This window comes from Octopus sinensis, linkage group LG2 (genome assembly GCF_006345805.1).
Source record: "Octopus sinensis linkage group LG2, ASM634580v1, whole genome shotgun sequence".
NCBI classification, from domain to species: Eukaryota; Metazoa; Mollusca; class Cephalopoda; order Octopoda; family Octopodidae; genus Octopus; species Octopus sinensis.
The window spans coordinates 189611455-189632430 of NC_042998.1; the positions used below are offsets into that span (position 1 = coordinate 189611455).

At 33.9% G+C, this 20976-nt stretch overlaps 1 long non-coding RNA gene across 1 annotated transcript; it reads right to left on the minus strand.

Moving 5' to 3' along the window:
- Positions 1-2635: 2635 nt before the first annotated feature.
- Positions 2636-20249, minus strand: LOC118762156. Its single transcript, XR_004997931.1, has 3 exons — positions 18622-20249; positions 4397-4403; positions 2636-2646 (listed from the first exon to the last, which is right to left on the minus strand). It is a non-coding gene; the product is annotated as an uncharacterized LOC118762156 (long non-coding RNA).
- Positions 20250-20976: the final 727 nt, after the last annotated feature.

Below are 20976 nucleotides of genomic sequence, written 5' to 3' on the forward strand. Positions count from 1 at the left end.
ATTACAAAGCATTTTTCTTTTTTCCTTCTCCTTTTTTCTTTTTCTTTCCATTGTGTACCTATGAACATATTTGTAAATATACACATTTTCCCACAAGGGTTGGTGACCTTTCAAAGATGTCAATTTTAGGAAGTAGGATCGAAGAATACACAAACACACACTGAAAAATGAAAAAGAGTTAAAAGTTCAAATCCCATGAAAATGTATATTCCTTTACACTGTATAACCAAGTCCCATATTCTGTGTAATTCTGTTTTGCATAAACAAACAATAAATATTAGTACAATATTCATAAATTAGAAAAGTAAAGTCGGAATATAAAAAAAATTATTTGGTACTGTTTATAATTCAATTTATTCTCCATGTACAGTTAATCAAACCTCATAAATGAGTTTTGTACGTATATTGTATATTTAGCAGGGCTTGCTTGAATATATTTTTTTGAGTATCTTTCATCTTTTTGTAGGATTATTTTTCTTTCTTTGCTTGCTTGGATAAGAGAATTCAAAAGAGATCTTTTTCACGGATTAATTTCCCAAGTAGCTATATTAGATAGCTTTCCTAATCAGTGGTAAAATGGTTCTTTCTTAGGTATATATATATTGTCAAAATCCCAGTGTTATATATATATATATATATATATATATAGTTAATCCAAACAAGAAAACACAGAAAAAAACACAGCAACGCGAGGACGTGGAACAATTAAAGTATTATTTGACGCTCAGGAAAGAAGGGAAGAAGGGTTTAACGTTTCGAGCGGAGCTCTTCGTCGGAAACAAAGGAGAAGGAAAGATCCCGAGAAGGGAAGACAGAGGAAAAAAATTTTTTTTGGTCTATATATATATATATATATATAATATATATATATATATATATATATAGTTAATCCAAACAAGAAAACACAGAAAAAAACACAGCAACGCGAGGACGTGGAACAATTAAAGTATTATTTGACGCTCAGGAAAGAAGGGAAGAAGGGTTTAACGTTTCGAGCGGAGCTCTTCGTCGGAAACAAAGGAGAAGGAAAGATCCCGAGAAGGGAAGACAGAGGAAAAAAATTTTTTTTGGTCTATATATATATATATATATATATATATATATATATATTTGATCATTTATAGAGATGAGTATAACGTTATTAATATTGGAGCCACATTCAGAAACAACAGTAATAGTGTAATATAAATGTTTTCTCTTCATCCATCTTCATTACTATTAAAACATAATAATAAAAATGTAGTTCCTCTGCTTCTCTTTCAAGCATTTAATTTGGGAGAGAATTTTTTGATGAAGTGTAGCTCCATTGCTTTTCAAAATTTTGGGTCATCTATTGAACATTTGTAAAAGGGAAAGATTTTAAACTTACCTTCACTGCATATTTCTAGATGCTTGCTCAGTGGAATCTTGCGGAATTCCTCTTGTCAGATGTGTTGTCTGCGGATTCTTGCATGTTGGCAAAGGGGGTTGTTTGTTTCGCCAATGCAGTTGGGGCAAGTAATACAGTATATGGGATTCTGCGTCTTGCAGTTCGTATCTGCATTTACTTTGAGCGAGAATCCGCTCTTGGATTTTATGAGGGAACCACTTTCTAAGTTGTTGTTGCATGTTCCACACCTGCTTTCTCCACATTCTTTTTCGGATAATTCTGATTCATTCTCTGATGTGAATTTTGCTTTTGTTAAGTGCTTTTTGAGATTTTTTGGTTAGCGTCTGCTGTTTCGTAAGGGGTTTTTATCAATCAAATCTTCCATTTTGGGGCTTGTGTTCCCGTTGGGCAGAGGTGGCGAATGCCTACATCGCCTCCGTTATCATTTATCGCCTGACTGCCGTGCCTTGTCCTGGTTACTGTTTGACCAGATTGGAACGTCCCTCGTTAAAATTCTTGTGGAAGAGACCCGTTCCAATGGTCAGGCGGCCAGTCTGTTGCCAGCATCCTCTGAGTGGTAGATCAGGTATGCCGTGGCTCATAATGCGTAGACTCGCGCTTACATTACGCCACCTGCATCGATTTCTGGAGGTGAGCGTGTGTAGGCTTCGTTTGTGAGGCTAACTTTCCGCAGCACGTCTCCTTGACGGAGCTGCAGTCCTGGGTGAAGAAAAAATCGAGACTGGACACCTGGCACGTAGAATATCGTCAGGTGCTCACAACCCTCTACCAGTCTGGCAATGGGATCGGTGGATGTTCTGCTTTAGAAATTTATAGAGGATTAGTAGCGGGGAAGTGCGACGACATTCTAGGGGAGACTCTGGGCACCGACGAAAATGAACTGGCTAGCCTTTTCCGGAGGACTTTCCGGTCGGGAACTGTCAGGGACAATTTCCAGATGTGCTTAGCCTGGCAGAACCAACGGGGACGCTACCTGTTCGAGACAAGCTCTACAGGCACGGATGCGCAGTCAGACTTGTCCGAGGTGCGTGCAGATTGACGAAACCGTTCTGCACGCCCTCGTTCAGTGTCCGGGCATTGCTGACTTTTGGGGTTATGTTGAACAGCTGCTGTCACGTGTGGGACGGATCCGTCTGCCGGCCGAGTCTGTAGTAATGACTGCACCGCTGCCCACCTTCAATCGGGTAAGTTTTCCTTTGGCTGGTGGCTGTTGTCTGGTGGACAAGGTTGAAAGGCATGAGGACAGACACATTCCTCTCATTGACTTTTTCGAGTTTTACTTGTGGAAATTATCGAAGGTGGGTGAAAGTTGCGAAAATGGCAAGAGTGGATGGTACCTCTCAAAGTATAGACCTGTGAGCCAGAGAGAAGGAATTGGTGAGGGCACTTTCTCATAGGGTTTCAGGGAAATCTCGGACAGTGGGGTTCCTCGATTATACCTAGAGGCGTACGTGTATCATCATCCCGATCCCACTTTTTTATATCATTGTATGCTAGGCATATGTTTCTTCTTTTCCAGTGTATACTTTCATTTTTTTTTGTATCATTTCATTATTATTTATAAACTCCAACACTTCATGTCCCCTCATCCTTCGCCCTTGTGGCAAATAAATGAAATTACTATCATCATCATCATCATCATCATCATCATCATCATCATTATTATTAGCAGCAGCAGCAACGAGCTAGCAGAGTCGTTAGCGCGCCGGTCGAAATGCTTAGCAGTATTTCGTCCGTCGCTACGTTCTGTGTTCAAATTCCACTGAATCCGACCTTAGCTTTCATTCTTTCGGGGTCGATGAAATAAGTACCAGTGAAACATTGGAGTCGATGTAATTGACTCATTCCTTCCCTTAAAAGGGCTGCCTTTGTGGCAAAATTTGAAACTATTATTATTATTATTATTATTATTTTGAGTGAGAGAGCAGTGCATGCCATCAAAGTGACACTGGGGTAAAATATACGAAGCCCAGCATACCCATCATGACTACCCGTCTGATAAGGGTACATCAGGCACATGCATCACAACCATATGTGCGCAACATGGTGATCTCATATCAAGATAAACAGCACATGACCTTGCAGGTGGGGCCCAGTTAGAATTTTCTTCAGGTCGAGTAGCCCATCCTGCTCAAAAGGTCACTTAATAAGGGTTGCTTTAGGATGTTGAACGAAACAGCTATGTTTCCAGAGGTGAATTATTCAAACTCCAAAGAATCCCTCTCAACACATGGCTATGATGCTCCCCCACTACTTCTGCTCGTGATCAGAGATGCACGTATTGTCAGCCACTAAGGGACATGCTCAACTGGTTAAGGTATTATTATTATTATTATTATTATTATTATTATTATTATTATTATTATTATTATTATTATTATTATTATTATTATTATTATTATTTCTCTTTATCACAGGTTTTGTTAGAGCTCCTGGAGTCTTGCATATGTAGCAGGCTTGCTGCTTGCAGCCCACGGTGCCAGTGCTATCCGTTCTTTTCAGCTATCTAATACTTTCCTGATTATTCTGGACGTACCAACGAAGCAAACCTTTTGTAACAGTTATACGGGGCACTCTTTTCCCGTTTCCTTTTATTATTATTATTATAGCATGAAAAATCTTATTATTTTTGCTGGGTATGATGGCAAATATCAGCTGTTCACAGCCAGAAGACTAAGGTGACACTTGTTTGCCGATCATGCTTCAAGAACCCTGCGGAGGACATTTGCAGTTCCAAGCAATGATTTTTGTAGGTATTCTATCTTTACATTCGTTCCTATCTTTTTGAGCCATGTTGGTAGTTGGGTACTGATATTTCCAAGTGTACAGTCACTATTGATATCACGGCGAGCTGGCAGAAACGTTAGCACGCCGGGCGAAATGCTTAGCGGTATTTCGTCTGCGTTACGTTGTGAGTTCAAATTCCGCCGAGGTCGACTTTGCCTTTCATCCTTTCGGGGTCGATAAATTAAGTACCAGTTACGCACTGGGGTCGATGTAATCGACTTAATACCTATGTCTGTCCTTGTTTGTCCCCTCTGTGTTTAGCCCTTTGTGGGTAATAAAGAAATAGATATCACATTCACTTTCTCCATTGCCCACAACCTGCATATTTTCCACTTCAATTCATCGTAGTTCTTCACTTTTTGTTCTTTCACTTCATATCCTGTTGTTACCAGAACATGTCCATATGTCAATTATCTGGCATGTTTTTTCTTTTCTGTTCACAAAAAAAAAAATGTCAGGTTTCGATGTCTAATCTGATGATCACACTGAATCATTACATCCCACAGGATTTTGGAATCCTCGTTCTCAATAACTCATACATAGCGGGTCTTTGATCTTTCTAGGTCATATTTTCAACAAAGATCCCAATAGATCATTACTGACCCATTGTTATTTCACCATTTGCATTTAGGTTGTGCCAATTTCGGGCATCCACTCTCAATATGCCTCACTGTTTTACTCCTCTCATTAACAATCTCTCAGTTGTTTTATAACGTCTGTACTTCACATGATTTGTCCTCAATGCTTGTTCTTGTGCCGCGTATATAAGTGCTTCTGTTTCTATCTTCAAGTCACTCATCAGCATCCATGACCACCGGCCTTCTCTATCGTCTTTGCGTTTGTGTCATTTGCAAACTGACCGTACTTTTCTCTCTTTCTATGCCATTTCATTTTTTTAATGCTTTTTTTCCTTTCTCAACTCAAATTTCCCTTTCTCAACTCAATGATCAATTTTGATGATTCCGCACTTCTTCACATGTCCCAGCAATAGTTTCACGGCATGTTTTTACATACTGTTTTCTTCTGATTCAACACAATTCTGATAAATGAACATCTCTCACCCTTTTTTCTGGACAAATACAACCGATCAGCGTCTTTCTCTTGGGACGAAACGCAACGTGCAATGTCCGTGTCTTCGTTAGTGCATTTTTTTTTGCCAGATTATGATTCCAGCTCTATACCCAAGCGATGTTATCGCCCTTGTATTTACTGCTTGGATTTTATTCCATTCAGTCAATTTTCAACGCAGCCCCAATCGTAATCTTCGGAAATACTCCTTCTTCAGCTGTTCTTTTATTTTCTTCTCCATGATTTCATTGAACTTTAATATGCCAAAGTTCTTATAAACTTCCTTTTACAATTTGTTTCATAACGTCTCTATATGGAAATTCTATCCTTGCCAGGAACTTATTTACCTCTTTTCAGGCTCATTACGCCACATTTCTCGAATCTGAATTCCTTCTTTGCATAATCACTGAAACAACGTTCACCAAGAGTCTCACTTGTGTCCCATCCTTACCATACGGCTTCAAATCTTTTATGAAGAGAAGATTGATTCTTTGTGTTTTCTCCTTGAACTGATATCTCAAGTTCATTTTTCTCGGCACCAAGGTCAGAGAGATCATGCAATGTACAAAAAGCAACTGAGATAAGCTAACCTCCTTGGAAAACCCATCTCTTGATGTCCAGAGAGTCCAAGCTTTTCAGAAAGATGTCTACACAGTTTTCCGACCCATCGTACTTCTCTTCAGAAAACGTTACATTCCTTTCAATTCCAAACACATCTAAGCACTTAATGATCAACGAATGTGGAATCATATCATAAGCTTTGTGGTAATCAATCCAGGATTCTTCTTCTTCTTCTTCTTCTTCTTCTTCTTCTTCTTCTTCTTCTTCTTCTTCTTCTTCTTCTTCTTCTTCTTCTTCTTCTTCTTCTTCTTCTTAATAATAATTAATGTAAAGGATTGAGGTAACTCCTCCAGAAGATATAGAATCAAAATTAAAAGAAGAGTGCCATTGTAATCTCGTGAATTATTATTATTATTATTATTATTATTATTATTATTATTATTATTATTATTATTATTATTATTATTATTATCATCATCATCATCATCATCATCATCATCGATTGGGACCGTCATATCAATGAGGAGGCATGGTTTTTGTCTGAAGTCTTTCAATATAATGTCTGGCCTATTTGCATCTATCTTTCTGTGGTGAATGGTGAAGTTCCAGAGGAGTGAGATGTGATCATTTTCAAGTACTGGGGTGGTTTCTGTTCCCACCAGTTTTTATCATGGGGCAAGTCCAGGTTTTTGCAAATTACCCAGGGAATATATTGTGCAGCTCTATCATGCCTGTTGAGATACTCTGTAGGCGCAAGAAGACTGCACATGGAGACAACATGATCAATGGCTTCATTTTGTTGTTGACATACACGACATGTTGGGAAGCTGCCGTTCTTTGATATGTTGGCCTGGTAGTTCCTTTTAGGTAGGCATTGATCTTGGGCTGTTATGATAAACCCTTCTGTTTCTGATTTTAAGCCAGAAGCCATTAGCCATTGATGGGTAAGGGATTTGTCAACATCGGCATTATTCGCTCTCTTTGGGTATTTGCCATTGAGAGGTTTTTCTTGCCATTTATAGTAAGAATATCTAAGGTAGCAGTTTTAGTATGGGTTTTCATGCGCTTAGATTTTTCTGAGCTTGTTTCTATTATAATATATTATATTTCTATTACAATATTATTTCATGCGCTTAGCTTTTTCTGTGCTTGTTTCTATTATATTATTATTATTTTGCCCTAATTCTACAAAAACAACACTTATCACTGTCACTAAGATAATATACCCTTAGCCACCACCTTTAGCTTGGTCTTGGCTTGATGTTAGTAGTGGTTCAGTTTCCCTATTTAGGTCACTGCGAGAAACCAGACCCAAGATATTTATCACTCAAATTGGCCATGCAGTGACTTTCCAAATAACGCTTCTATTTGTTCTGCATAAACACACCTCTTAAGCTAATTTTTTTTTACTTTATATCTTTCCTTTTTATTCATGAGGTAATGTCGACGTGTGGTTGAAAATAATTTTTGAGTCTAGTCAGTGAGGTCGATAGGTTTTTATCTTGCGTATTGATGGTGGTGATGATTATAATATCGATCTTTTTCACGTACATTCATTTGTCTGTAGAATCAATTGTTATTGTGGTGTGTTAGGTTAGAATATGGGTTGTGCCTAGCAATGCCATTTTTGGAATGTGCGCTCTGTGGCAAACTGTAATATTTTTTAATGATTTTCTTCATGTTCAATTATCATACGCTGTTGCACAGATAAACATTATTGTCTTCTCTTTCATTACCACATCATATTTCAGTCTAATTTCGAGGTACTCTTCGATATCATTACGACCTTCATTAGGAGCAATTTTCTACTTAAAAGAAATCAGGCTTTATATTCTAACAAAGAAGTTTTACAGTTCGTTTGTGATAACGTGATAACGTCTGGCAATTTTTATTGATTTTTTGTTGTTGTCAGTGAGTGCAACCATTTTTTTTCAAAGCCATCCAGCTTTCTCTTTTGATTTTAAAAAGTAAATTGTGGTATTGCCTATGGCTGTATTATGTCATTGAGAATTTGATAGTAAAGTGAAGCACTTTCCATTTAAAAACCAAAGAATGATTACCATAACCACACTCTGTTTCTCCAATAAATATCTGGTCTCATGTCGGGTCAAATGATAGCAATGCTAAAATAGTACTAAACTCTGAGTAAATCTACTTCTGTAATCCATTTTCATTTCGCTTTATGCCACTTCAGTTATATGGTTAATGCAATTAAAAATGACCCGAACATGAAAGCTTTATTTTCAGAATGTCGTTTCATACTAAAGTAAGAAGCAAGGTGTAACAAAGTATAAACTAAAAACAGTCCCCACTCCTTAATATCAAGGTGACTCCGTCAAATAATCCTTTAGGTGATACTCAATCCACGGTATTTGTTTTATGTCAGTTGATCATCTAAAATATCCAAATACATCTCTTCATATCGTAAAATATATTCTAAAATACAATGGCTAGTGTTTCGGACTAATTTTATGGTGTGAAGCAGAGAAAAAATTATCATTTTTATCATTTATCATTTCCACTCAGGCAACATTACTAAACTAGTAAAAACTAGAAATCGAGAGTTATTGTTGATATTTATTGCCCGCCATTCCCTACTAAAATAATAAAATGCTAAGAACTTTACTGTTGGAACTCTTCTCTTTTAACCATAGTTTATTTTATGAACATTATTAGATGATCTATACCTTTTCATTTACAAATTAGAATAATTTCAATACAAACTAAACTTTAAGTAAATTAAAACAATCTCAAAAGAAGTTAATATAACCTCGAAACAAATTAAAATATCCTTAGAACAAATGAAATATTTAAATAAAAGATAGTAAATGTCTATCCTTTGAATTGTCTATTTATGGATGACAGAACTCAAAGAGACAGTAGCTTGTCTCAATCTACAAGTACAGATTTTTGACGAAATATCAAATAGGGAGGCAAGGAAGACTATACAAGAAGTTTGCACTCGAAACTCATATGTGTATAATGTCTATCGCTGAACGAGAAGATTGGGAATTTGTTGCTATTGTACACAATAACAGCATATAATTGGATATACAGAGATCACATTTGCACTACAGGGGTGTTTATGGCAAAATAAAGGAAACAAATCAGGAACATATTAAGTAATTTGTGCTGTTTAACGAATGCACTCAATTAACATTTGAAGACTTTTTTGTGAACGTCTACATTGAATTTATGGATTGACTGTGTTCCACAAACAGCAACATGTTATGTTGAAGTAAGAAATTTTTCCCTGAGGCAAGTGCTTTTACAGCTAGAATGTCTGTGCTTTGCATTTACAAACCATGATTTTCATAAACTCCCCTTTTTAAAGGAGTATTACCTGTCAAAGTCAAACTGTAATATATTACTCGTTAAGTAAAGGGATTGGGAATGTAGTTTGAGATCACTATTTGATGAGAAAAATATTTAATTTGTCCTGAGATTGTTTTAATATTTGATGGTTATTTTAATTTTCTTCGAGTTTATTTTAATTTGCTTCATGTTTATTTTAATTTGATTCGAAATTATTTTAATTTGAATAAGAAAAGGTATAGCGCTTTTATTGCATCTAGATGAATTGAGAATTTCAGAATTAATTAAACAGATAACGAAACTGCTGAATGAAATTTGAACTTAAAAATCATTTGAGTTGAGCGTCTAACGCCTTGTCTAATTTGCCATTCTTCTCCAGCGAATACTTTTCACTGGAATAATTTTTCGTATCCAGGAAAAAAGAATTTGATTCCCTTATGATTCCTCCATAAACTTAAGTTCAATAGTGGTAGAAATTGCCCTTTGTCTTTTATACCTTTACCATTCCTTTCTATACTTCCCCAGACTCATTGTTTGTACCACTAACACAACTGAACAATAGTCACTGAACCCATTTCACCTTCTGACTGTGTGTCTCTCGATTTGTAAACATTAGGCGTCCACCTTCCTCTTCACAATCTTCATCTTTTCATTATTTCTTTCCAACCCATCTATTCCCAACAATAACCAACATTCAACACTTTAAAGAAACACTCACCGTAAAATGATTACTTCCCCTTCCCACTCTTCTGCTTCAGAAGGACCAACAAAGGTTAAAGGAAAACTCTTTTTTCTTTGGATCAATACAAGCAAAAAAAAAAAAAGGAAAGAACGAAACAATAAAGAAACGAATTTCCCTTTCATTCTCCTTGTTTCTTTCTCATGTAATTGATATTAAGTTGGTTTAATCAACTGCCGATGACAGTGCCTTGTTTTCTGTCTATCTCATGTCAGCTTAGTGTCAGTTGGCACTCCGATATTTTCGCAGCATTGTTTAATCCTCTTAAAGTTTTAACATTATATAGCTCCTCTACTTGCATAAGTCTCCTCTTTATGACTGACCTTAGAAACGATTTCTGATAACATTTTCGGAAAAGTCAACTTGGAGAAGAAAAACCCCCACTAAATATCTAGTAAAATTATAAACAAAATTAAAATAAATAACAACAAATAAAAAAAAATATGAGAAAATGTAAATGGAGTAAAACTGATTTTTAGGCTTTTGAATAGAATGTTGAAAGCAAGTGAAATATGCCACGCTTTTGGTTTTAATTGTGAAATTATATGTATTTTAGTGGTGTTTTTGATGATTCAAACCAATTTCATTTAAATTGAAAATGACAAAATAATATTTGTAATGGTATATGAGTAACCCACCTTTATGTAACAATGCATTTTACAATATTACATTCATCACACTTTTCTAAATTATAGGATAATCAATTGTAGTTGATTTGGAAATTACAATAGTTTATTTAATTTTAAAATATTTCTTCAACTGGAAACTTAGGGAGTGTCTCTTATTAATTATCATCATTACTTTTGTAAATTTCAAAATGGTGTGGTAGGGGTAGTGGTGCCGTGTGGTAGGAAAACGTCCTTGGTTTAGGCTGTTAGAAATTCAAGATATCAATATAGACGAGAATAAAAAAAAAAACACAATAAGACTATAGTTTAGGAGAAATATTGTTTGGACATTGAGTTAAGTTGTTTAATATCTTGGCGAGAAGAATCAATGAGATTGTTGTAGTTGGGAACAACTACAAATATGATAATTGTGTTACATTCGAGATAAGATATTCTGCTAAAGCTACTGGAAATCTTCATACTTTAATCTTAAGTTATTCCCAGCTAAGTGAGACAGTAGATTAAAATAGATCTCAATACAAAAGATAGAAAGTATAGCGCTTCAGTGGAAAATATGTTATTTTGCCGCAAACAGTGCTGATGAATCAAACTTATTTTGAATGGCTTTCCAACCGTAACAATTTCAATCGTTACTTTGATACAGAGTGTTTTTAAAGATAGTTTAATACCACCACGTGACTGTTTAGCGGAATCTCAGTAACAAGTTTTTGAGCCCACCAGTTCCAGAAACCTCGCAGAAAGCTCATGGTCAGTGCCTTTCCGCCACTTGAGAAATAAATAACTACATTATTAATGTCGTCTTCCCTTTAAAAAAGTATTCTTCCCTTTAAAAACGTCAAGCGTAATTTGAAAGAGAATTAGCTGTTTTAGTGGAATGAACCACTGCACAGAGATCCCTCTCATTTGCATACTTGTGCTTGCTGTCATGGCTCAAACCAAATTGTCAAAGAAATAGTTTTGAAGTTCCGATAAGGATATAGTTAAATTATTCCTGAAAAATTTCTTAGGTGTTTAAAGCAAACCTAGCGGTGATTGTTGTTACTTTAGTGTCAAAACATTTGTGGAAAAATGTGTATTTGTTATATGTGCATTCAAATAATCTTTCGTAGTTGATTTTGATTAAATATAGCTGCACATATGAATATTCTAATTATATTACATGTGTAAATAAATTCTTTCGATGATAGATGTACATATAAAAACTGCATACTTGTATACTCTCTGGATATTAACAAATATATATTCTCTTACAGAGGCATGTATAAGCATAAATATATTTATATATAAGTGTACATATGTTCATGTTTGTGTGGTTTGGAGAAAGGGCTGTGAGATCTCTAAGCAAAACAGCATCACAAAAACTCATACAAAATTAGAATCCAATAAAGACAAATTAGTATTTGAGAATTAACTTTAGTAATTTGGGGTTGTATTAAATTCTTTCGTTAATTTAACTGTCAATTTATCGATATAAGTTTATAAGCTGTGCTGCAGTTTCAGTACTGTTTTAGCTTTCATGTCACCCCTCAGAGTGGCTCCAACCACAACCATATAATCTTTTATTCAGACATTCAGTGTATCTATGACAACATTACCCATATGATGACAGGCTGTGTAAATTGAGGGGCAAATTGGCTAGCATGTTGAATAAAGTGTTCTATTTAAAATCTCAACTGTTTTGATGAGATTGAAGTACTTATGAACATTGTAGGGGACTGCAATAATTTGTTTCAAAGCGAATCTTTTGCTGAAGTTCCTTTAAGATAATGGGATTTTAAAATTGCCAATGCCATTATCTTTCAAATACCTTGTGTTGTTTTATAATGTTCTGGTGTTTCTTTTGTCTTTTCTTTTGTTTACTTTTTTACAGTTTAAGTACTTGCTCTGAAATTACCCTTGCACGCACCGTAGAAACTCGATAAATTAGAATTTCAACTGTGCATAAATTACCGAAGAGGCATAATTCTCTAACTGGCAATTGCATTTACCTCCCTTTCTCCATTATTAGTTTGGTGATAAATGATTATGAGATTAATTTACGTGTTTTTGAAGTTGATGGGTGACGGCAATTTGCAATGATGCTCACAATATTCACAATAGAACTATGGCACTTAAAATTTTGTCGGTTAAATTGTTTCAAATATTTATGCTCTGTTGGAAACGCTTCTGAATCAGATTTAAACAATTCTTAGGAATACCAGGGTTCACACTGGGGATGTTATGGTTGAACTAGATTATGTTGCAGATACGGAACTTTTGCGATGTATATGAGCTTTCCATTTTGTTTTCGATATGTATTGGGATATAAATATGGCAATATTTGCAGTTACTATATTGTCAAGCTCTAATTCTTTAAAAAAGAACTAATTCTTTTCTTATTTTATCTAGATTAAGTCCGTTTATGCTATGTCTAAGATGCTAAATCTAGACCTAAGTTTGTCTTGGATGAATTATTGAGTTAGATCGCAGACTTCAGCTCCTTCTATGATACTTAATGCAACATCAAATTGATCACTGGTATTTCTTATGCATGCAGAGTCTCTGGTTGAAAAGCAATAACGTTTTGACTTTCTGGTGTACATGATTACACATTGACTCATATATACGCGATAGTACAAAACATATTAATGTCAAATATAAATTAAAACCCATAAATATGTGAATTAGAAGTTCGCTTCGCAATAATAACGTAATTTCATATTCGAGCTTACCTGAAACAAAGGTCTTCTGCCATAGGCTTGTGTTGACCCGAATACATTGAGAGAAATTAGATAAACGGAAACTGTATATATTGTTTTCGGTAGTGGTTTTAATTCGTCGGTACTTTAACAGTATTACCTGGTTATTGGTACCTTTAACGGAGTCCACTTTTCTGGTACGTAAATGAACCAAGTCTCCGGCCTGAGATTAACCAATGAGTCATAAACTGTTCTTCCATTTCCCCCACAAGTTTCAGACGTCCTGCAAAAAAGGTCATGGGTGCTGGCTTTTTTTTAACTGACTAAGTGATAAAAAAAAGAGAAATTATATTTATTACCGACTCTACAGTTCCTAGGAAATCATAACTTGGAAACAGTAATCCCTGATTCCTTAGTCACTCTCAGTACATTGAATACATAACTTAATCGTTCTTTTTTCCCCTCATTGAGTTGCCATATTTCAATGTTTCCTCCATCAACCTGCAACAGTTTAGGTGGATAATCATCAATATTCACAATGTCTTTTTTTTTAAAAATTTCTTTTAAATAAGATTTTGCCACAAAGGTATAACTTGTTTAAGTATACTAATGATAGTGAAACAGTAGAATTCAAAGACACTAGTAATGGTCTGCATCGTTATACTAATAATATAGGATGGGGCTTAAACATTTAGTGTAGTAGGCCTAACATCTTTTAGTTAATTAAAGTTACAACCAAAGTAAAGAAGAAAATCATTAGCTTTAATTATGATTTATACGCAAGAAATGTTAGGGAGAAACATTGATTGGGGCAATATTGAGGGAACTGAACCAGTCGTTTGGGTTACAGTTCTGGACATGTTTCGGTTTACTCAGTGAAGTATAATCTTACCAGTATCTGTCAGATCATAAATGACTTAAAAGTTAAAACAGACTTGTCATTTTCATTTCTACGAACACTTGTATCCAAATATCATGAAAATATTAAAACTAGTTGAGATTGAAACTGAATTGAATCCCTTAGTAAATTCTTAATTATACTATTTTAGAGAATTAAGGAGGTAAAAACTTCTTGTCAAATTTTTCTTATAATATCTATGCCAGATTTGACTCTATTTTATGCTTAAGGTTTATAGATATGTTCGAGTTTTACTTGCTTCGTAAGCGATTTAGTCTGAAATTATGTGTTTGAACAAAGAGGATTAAATGATAGAAACATTGTGATTATTAAGACACACACGATTGTATCCCCATTTATTGTATTATTTTGCTAAATAATAATAATATATTACTAAGTAATATACACTTGCGATCTGGTCACTGATACTATTTTATTGTATCTATTATGGTAATTTGGCTTCCATCTTTCCAAGATTCATAAAATAAAGTTCCAGTAATATATTGAAGTTTCAGTCAATGGATAATACTAATTTTCTATAAATTTGTTGCCCTTTGTGGCAACGTAAGAGATCCTAGTTTCATAAGAACTGTCTTTGTGTTGAGTTTTTGCAAGAACCGTCTTTTATAGTCTGACCGAAATCAACGTTTTAAGCACAAATTAGTTGAAAATAAAAGATTATTCTAAATTCTATTTTGAAATATTATTTAATTTATTTCACGAATGGTGGAACCGGCATTCTATCATCTTTGAGGAAAGAAATAAGATTGCATTCATATTTATCTGCATTAAAGAAAATGGAACATTCAGCTATTATTTTCTATCTCGTTTAGAATTTCCCTGGGTGTTGCCTCCGAATCTTTCTTCTGTTTCATAAACATCCTTTAAAAAATACGAAACCGATATAAATGATGCCTTATAGCAATCTTTCATCTACTTAGTCATGTATGCAATTTTAATCAGCGCAGTTTAAAATTCTTTATAAGAAATTGACCTATAGGAGTTAAAAATCAGTCAAGATTAAATTTTCTCATTTTCCCCCATATATTATAATTAATTCATGCTTTGGTGGAGTGGGGAATTTTATGTTTTCGTCTTGTTTGAGCTATAAAATAGTAAAATAGTACCACACTTTTCCTGAGTTCTGTTCAATTGACTGTATCACCTTCCCTCACGTGTGAGATTTTGTGTTTAGACAAAAATCCATTAGTTAACTGCTTTTCTTCAAAAACCCTGTTGGACCCAAAAAGCCATTGGTGACAGAGAACAAATGTTTGTATGTGTATATATGTATATACATACATACACACACACACACACACACACACACACACATATATATATATATAATATATATATATATATATATATATATATATATATACATATATATACATATGTGTGTGTGTGCTGAGGGTTCTATAAAAATCCAGGTAAAAGCTGCATGAAAGTATATTTCATGTGGGAGCTTCATGGAAAAAATAGGTTTCTGGCGCATATTTAACTCGATTTTCCTTTCAAGCTAAATATATTTTATATAACTCGAAATAATTCACATCTTACTATTATTTATTATTCTTCCCTGATAATCAGAAGCTTTGTTCTTTTATTCCTTTATTCGTCTAATGATTTCAGCTATTTCAGCTATTTAGCTGTGGTCATGCTGGGATGCCATCGTTTACTTAGTAATCTATATTTTATTGCTTGCATAATAAAGAACAGTAAATTGGCAGAATCGAAAAAAGTCTGCGGCAACATTTGTTCAGGCCCTTTACACTGAGTTTAAATCCTAGTAAAAATCAGTTTTGCCTTTAACCTTTTAGGGGTCGATAAGATAAAATGCCAGTCAAGCCTTTCACTTGTATACTTTATTTAATCAGCTACTTTAATGCCCAGAAAGTTGCTGGAAGTTTGCTTAAATTTGAAACAAATATTTGTATATGTATATGTTTAGAGATGCAATAAATTATATTTTCAGTCAAAGCAAAAACTATAAAAACAAATAACTGAAGAGGATGGGTGAATCAAACGACTTAAGTGTCATGATTCACCTTAGTATAGTTAAGGCGGCGAGCTGGCAGAACCGTTAGCACGCCGGGTGAAATGCGTAGCCGTATTTCGTCTGCCGTTACGTTCTGAGTTCAAAGTTACGCACTAGGGTCGATGTAATCGACTTAATCCGTTTGTCTGTCCTTGTTTGTCCCCTCTATGTTTAGCCCCTTGTGGGTAATAAAGAAACAGATTCACCTTAGTATAGTTAAGACTACATAGTTTCCATCGAAATCTATGTAGAAAACTAATATTTAATCTCTGCTAATATGGGTTTGGCAATATTAATTGCAAAATACACACAAGATAGTCAGTTCTGCACACACAGCCAGTTCTGCACACACTGAAGCATAAACATATATTTCGTTTGCATCTATAAGTTATGATTAAACATTTACTTAGAGAAAGCCAGTACCACGATTCTGGTTCTTATTAGTTCCTATGCAACCAGACTTACATATTCTTGGAATATATTGTTACTGAGTTGTTTAGCCTATCTAAGTACTAACCGGGGAGATTTGACTCTTATAGCTAGTAGATTTGACTATTGAATTAGTAGAATCTATAGGTATCTGGAATTTATTATCAGTAAATTTAAATCACTCTTTTCCAGCACATGATATTACGTAACTATAGTTTGACATTTCATTCATAAATTTCACTAGAAGTGCAGTTTATTAAGAGAAGCTTTTGCAAAGTTTATGGAATTCATTTATTTTCTAATTGTATATATGTGGATAGATTTCCGTCCCCAGAACTCAGCTATAAATTAAATCTGAATAGCCAGCTCACGTTACTTTTGCAGCCTAACTCCGGCAAACAAAGTCGTAGTCAACCAGTAATGCCTGGAAACGAACTTGATGGGAATCACTATGGAGTTAGCATTGAAGCGTAACAAGAAGATGCGGCTATATTAAATGATGTTCGCTTTTGTGAGCTGGAGTACCCAAGTGTTAAGTGATAAGTAATGTCTTATTCCAATACGAAGAAAGTAAAGGGTTAGAAAAATTTAAATAAATAATACAAAAGAAAGAAAATATATACGAAATCTGATTTTTATTAACTAAAAATTTTAATACATAAATACTTTCGTATAGTCAAGTACACATAAATAAGCATTTGCTTACTTCGTGTCAACCCAAACACCCAAAATATACAGAAAAATCATACGGAACATTCGTACACACAAAGCTTCTATATATAACAACTTGAGAAATATTTCCTTAATTCCTGGTATGAATGTTGAGTATCTTTAAATTCTAAAAGTAAAATATTTCAATTGTAATTCACTATCAATGATTTAACTGACATTATTTGAAGAGGAATTAGATGACGAGGACGACGACAAATAAATAGGGGGGGAAGACGTGAGGGGTGAGAAGAACAAAACAAGTAGTAAAAAAAAAAGAAGGATTTTTTAACGATAATTTACGATTAGAGTTCATTCGTTCTGTTTTTTTTCCAAGTTTATATTTATATATTTCATAAATGTATGTTAATATATGCATATAATTTAATAATTATCTATGTCTGCACTTACGAGTATGTATGACCGAATGTTAATACAACAAGACAAGGTAATCTGAGCAGTGGATGCAGGATCTATCACAGAGTACAGCTGAGATTCACATTCTGATCTCATTGGTGAGGAACGGGAAGTGAGGTATAAAATCATCACTGTTTAGAATGTATAATATATTTCATATGATAGTGGAGCTTAAATGTAAAAGTATCTGTGATATAGTTACGTTTGTGGATGCAACCAGCAAATCTCACACATTCATATAAAACTTCACTATGAATACGTTTATGAATGCTTGTATATTTTATACAGTACGTATTTTAGTCTCATATTTTATCCATCTGAACAAAATTATAATACATTGGACTACTATTTCTATTGTTTATTTGTATTTGAATGTTGCATGTATCTTCGCAATATATAAATACTATAGTTTTGAAAAACCAAATGTTGATCTAATTTAGATTCATTTTGTAGTAAAGGTAATTCGTGTCTCCGAAATGCCTCGTTTGCTGACCGCTTCGATGCGAGATATATTTGCTCAGAGCCGACAGAAACTCAATCCACTGAAACAAATATGGTACGCGCCTGCACACACACACACACACACATGTGCATATATATATTCTTATGTACATATATATATATACATATATACATGTAAATATATATATATATATGAATATATACATATGCGCCTGTATATATATATATATATATATATATATATATATATATATATATATATATATATGGATATATGGATATATATGCAGATATGATGTACAAGAATTTAATGAAAAAAAAAATACGAAAGAGAGACGTGGAGTGAAGTACAGATGTTGATATAGTCCTGGTTTAGGTTTAAATTTTTACTTAGAGTTTCCTGGTGCGAATTACAATAATGCAATCAACCGTATAGTGCACTTTTTTTCTTACAGATGGAAAGCTAAGCCAAATATTTACATGGGATCTATTAGGTCACATGATATTAAGGTTGTTTTTCCCTATATTAGTATTTCGGATAACGCATACGACTAAGTAAACTACCAGTCATTTGGCGCGAAGTGTCCCAAGGTAAACAAAAAAGTCTCAGGACAAGGAAATTACAGTTGGATTATCGCAGACAGAATCAATATGATGAAACGGATCAAGGGAGATATCCAACGTTCAATCTCGTGATGATATCAATTTCCAAATATTAAGAAAAGATGCATGATGATATAACAGGGTTACTGAGTGAGGAGATTGCTAGAGCTTATTCAAAAATTACCTGTTCAAATCGGTGATGGTTAACTTCTATAGCTTCGCACAACTACTGGATCATACTGATAATCAAATAGTAACGTTCTTTTTTACTCAGTAACCTTGTTCATTAATTGATAATACGTCTATTCTTAAACTCTAACTCTACTTCTATTATTCTTTGATCTCATCCATCACATTAACTTAGTCTAAGGACGACTCCCAATAATAAGTTTCGCTCCTAATACATTCTATTGTTTACCTATGAACTTTGCCTGCTAATTAGTAGGTATTTTATTTAAATAGTTAGACACGGAAACTTTAATGCTCCTATAAGGTAAACTATGCGCTTATACTCGTGATTCTCTAAGTGAACTGCGTTCATTATATCAATTCGCAGTGATAGCGGATATACTCAATATGAACCCAACTTGTTCCGAACAATTATACAATCCATTGATTGTATTATACAATCCATCGATTGGTGGGAAACTCCGAGTAACGGTATTTTAACCTATACAACGACTATATCAACAATGCCAATATTAATATGTCCAGTAGTCTTCCACCAGTTTGTACTCCAAAATCTGCACGCATATATATGTATATATATATATATAATATATATATATATATATAATATATATATATATATTTGTGTGTGTGTGTATGTATATATATATATAATGTATTCATACATATACATATATTTATCTATTTCTTTATGTATGTATCTATACATACATATATATATATATATATATATATATATATGAATGTATGTATATGATATATATCACTATGTGTGTGTGTTTATGATATATATATATATATCATATTTTTCATTGGTAATTCCAGTTACTTTTCACTTGAAACACTTTCATGAACATTTTTTTTTTTACAGAAATATGTATTAATTTTCTTTAAATTCCATCAGGGCCTCCAGCCACACAATTACAAATTTGAAATTTTATTCAGTCATTCGCATAATGATGACAAACTCAATCTTTCTATTCAAAACTGCCTCTTCCATGGTTTGCATTTCAGCAGAAGATTATCCCAGGTCGTTTGTGTCACAACTGCTTGTAAATCTTCAAAACATTTAATTTTAGACCAGAGTCAACATAAAAACAACGTAATAGTTTTCTGGTAATGCTTTTATAGATCAATTCTGAAACATTTATATTCTCTAATATTTTAAGTGTGTGTTTGTGTGCATGTGTGTTTCAGTGTTTGTAAAGGATATACGTATCTGAATACTGATATATATATATATACATATATGCATGTTATTTACGCCTGTATATATGTGTATATATGTATGCATATATCTATATTTATATAATTATATGTATATATCTATATATATATATACTTGTATGTACGTACATATGTATACATGTCCCCGACACATACACACACACCACACACTCATATATATATATACATTGGAGACATACACGCACACATATGTATGCATGTGTCGTGTATGCATTTATATACATAAATATATATATACATATACAAGCATATGTGTATACATATATGACATGTGTATTGATATGCTTGTAAGTATATGTATGAGTAACCGTGCTATAATGTATGACCGGCTTTTTCAGTATAAATATCTTTAGATTCCTTGTCTTTCTATAAAACTCTCCTTATAATTATGAGATCTCTGTATTTCCTCTGATTTTTCTCCAGGATATCTTTCCAACATCGTTGAAAAATCTCCAAGTAGTTGAGCAAAATCTGATTGCAATAATTTGTAATAACAAAGCAAATCGTTAAACAACTACCAAGGTAAAAAGTGAGTGTATACACGCACACATACACAAACACATATACACAGATACACACACCTACGCACGCGCTTACACATACACATACACACACACAAGATGTTTACAATTACTTGTCTACAACAGAGAAGCAAACAGTGTCACCCAGTGATCTCAAGGCCTGGTCTTAAGTACTGTAGTCTGGATGATCACGCTTTGTTATATAAATACTTATAGGAGGCGCCAGAGTTTGTTTGGCATAATCGGTAACGCGGTCGCCTAGGTTCGAGTCCTGTGACCCTGTTCTCTATCTA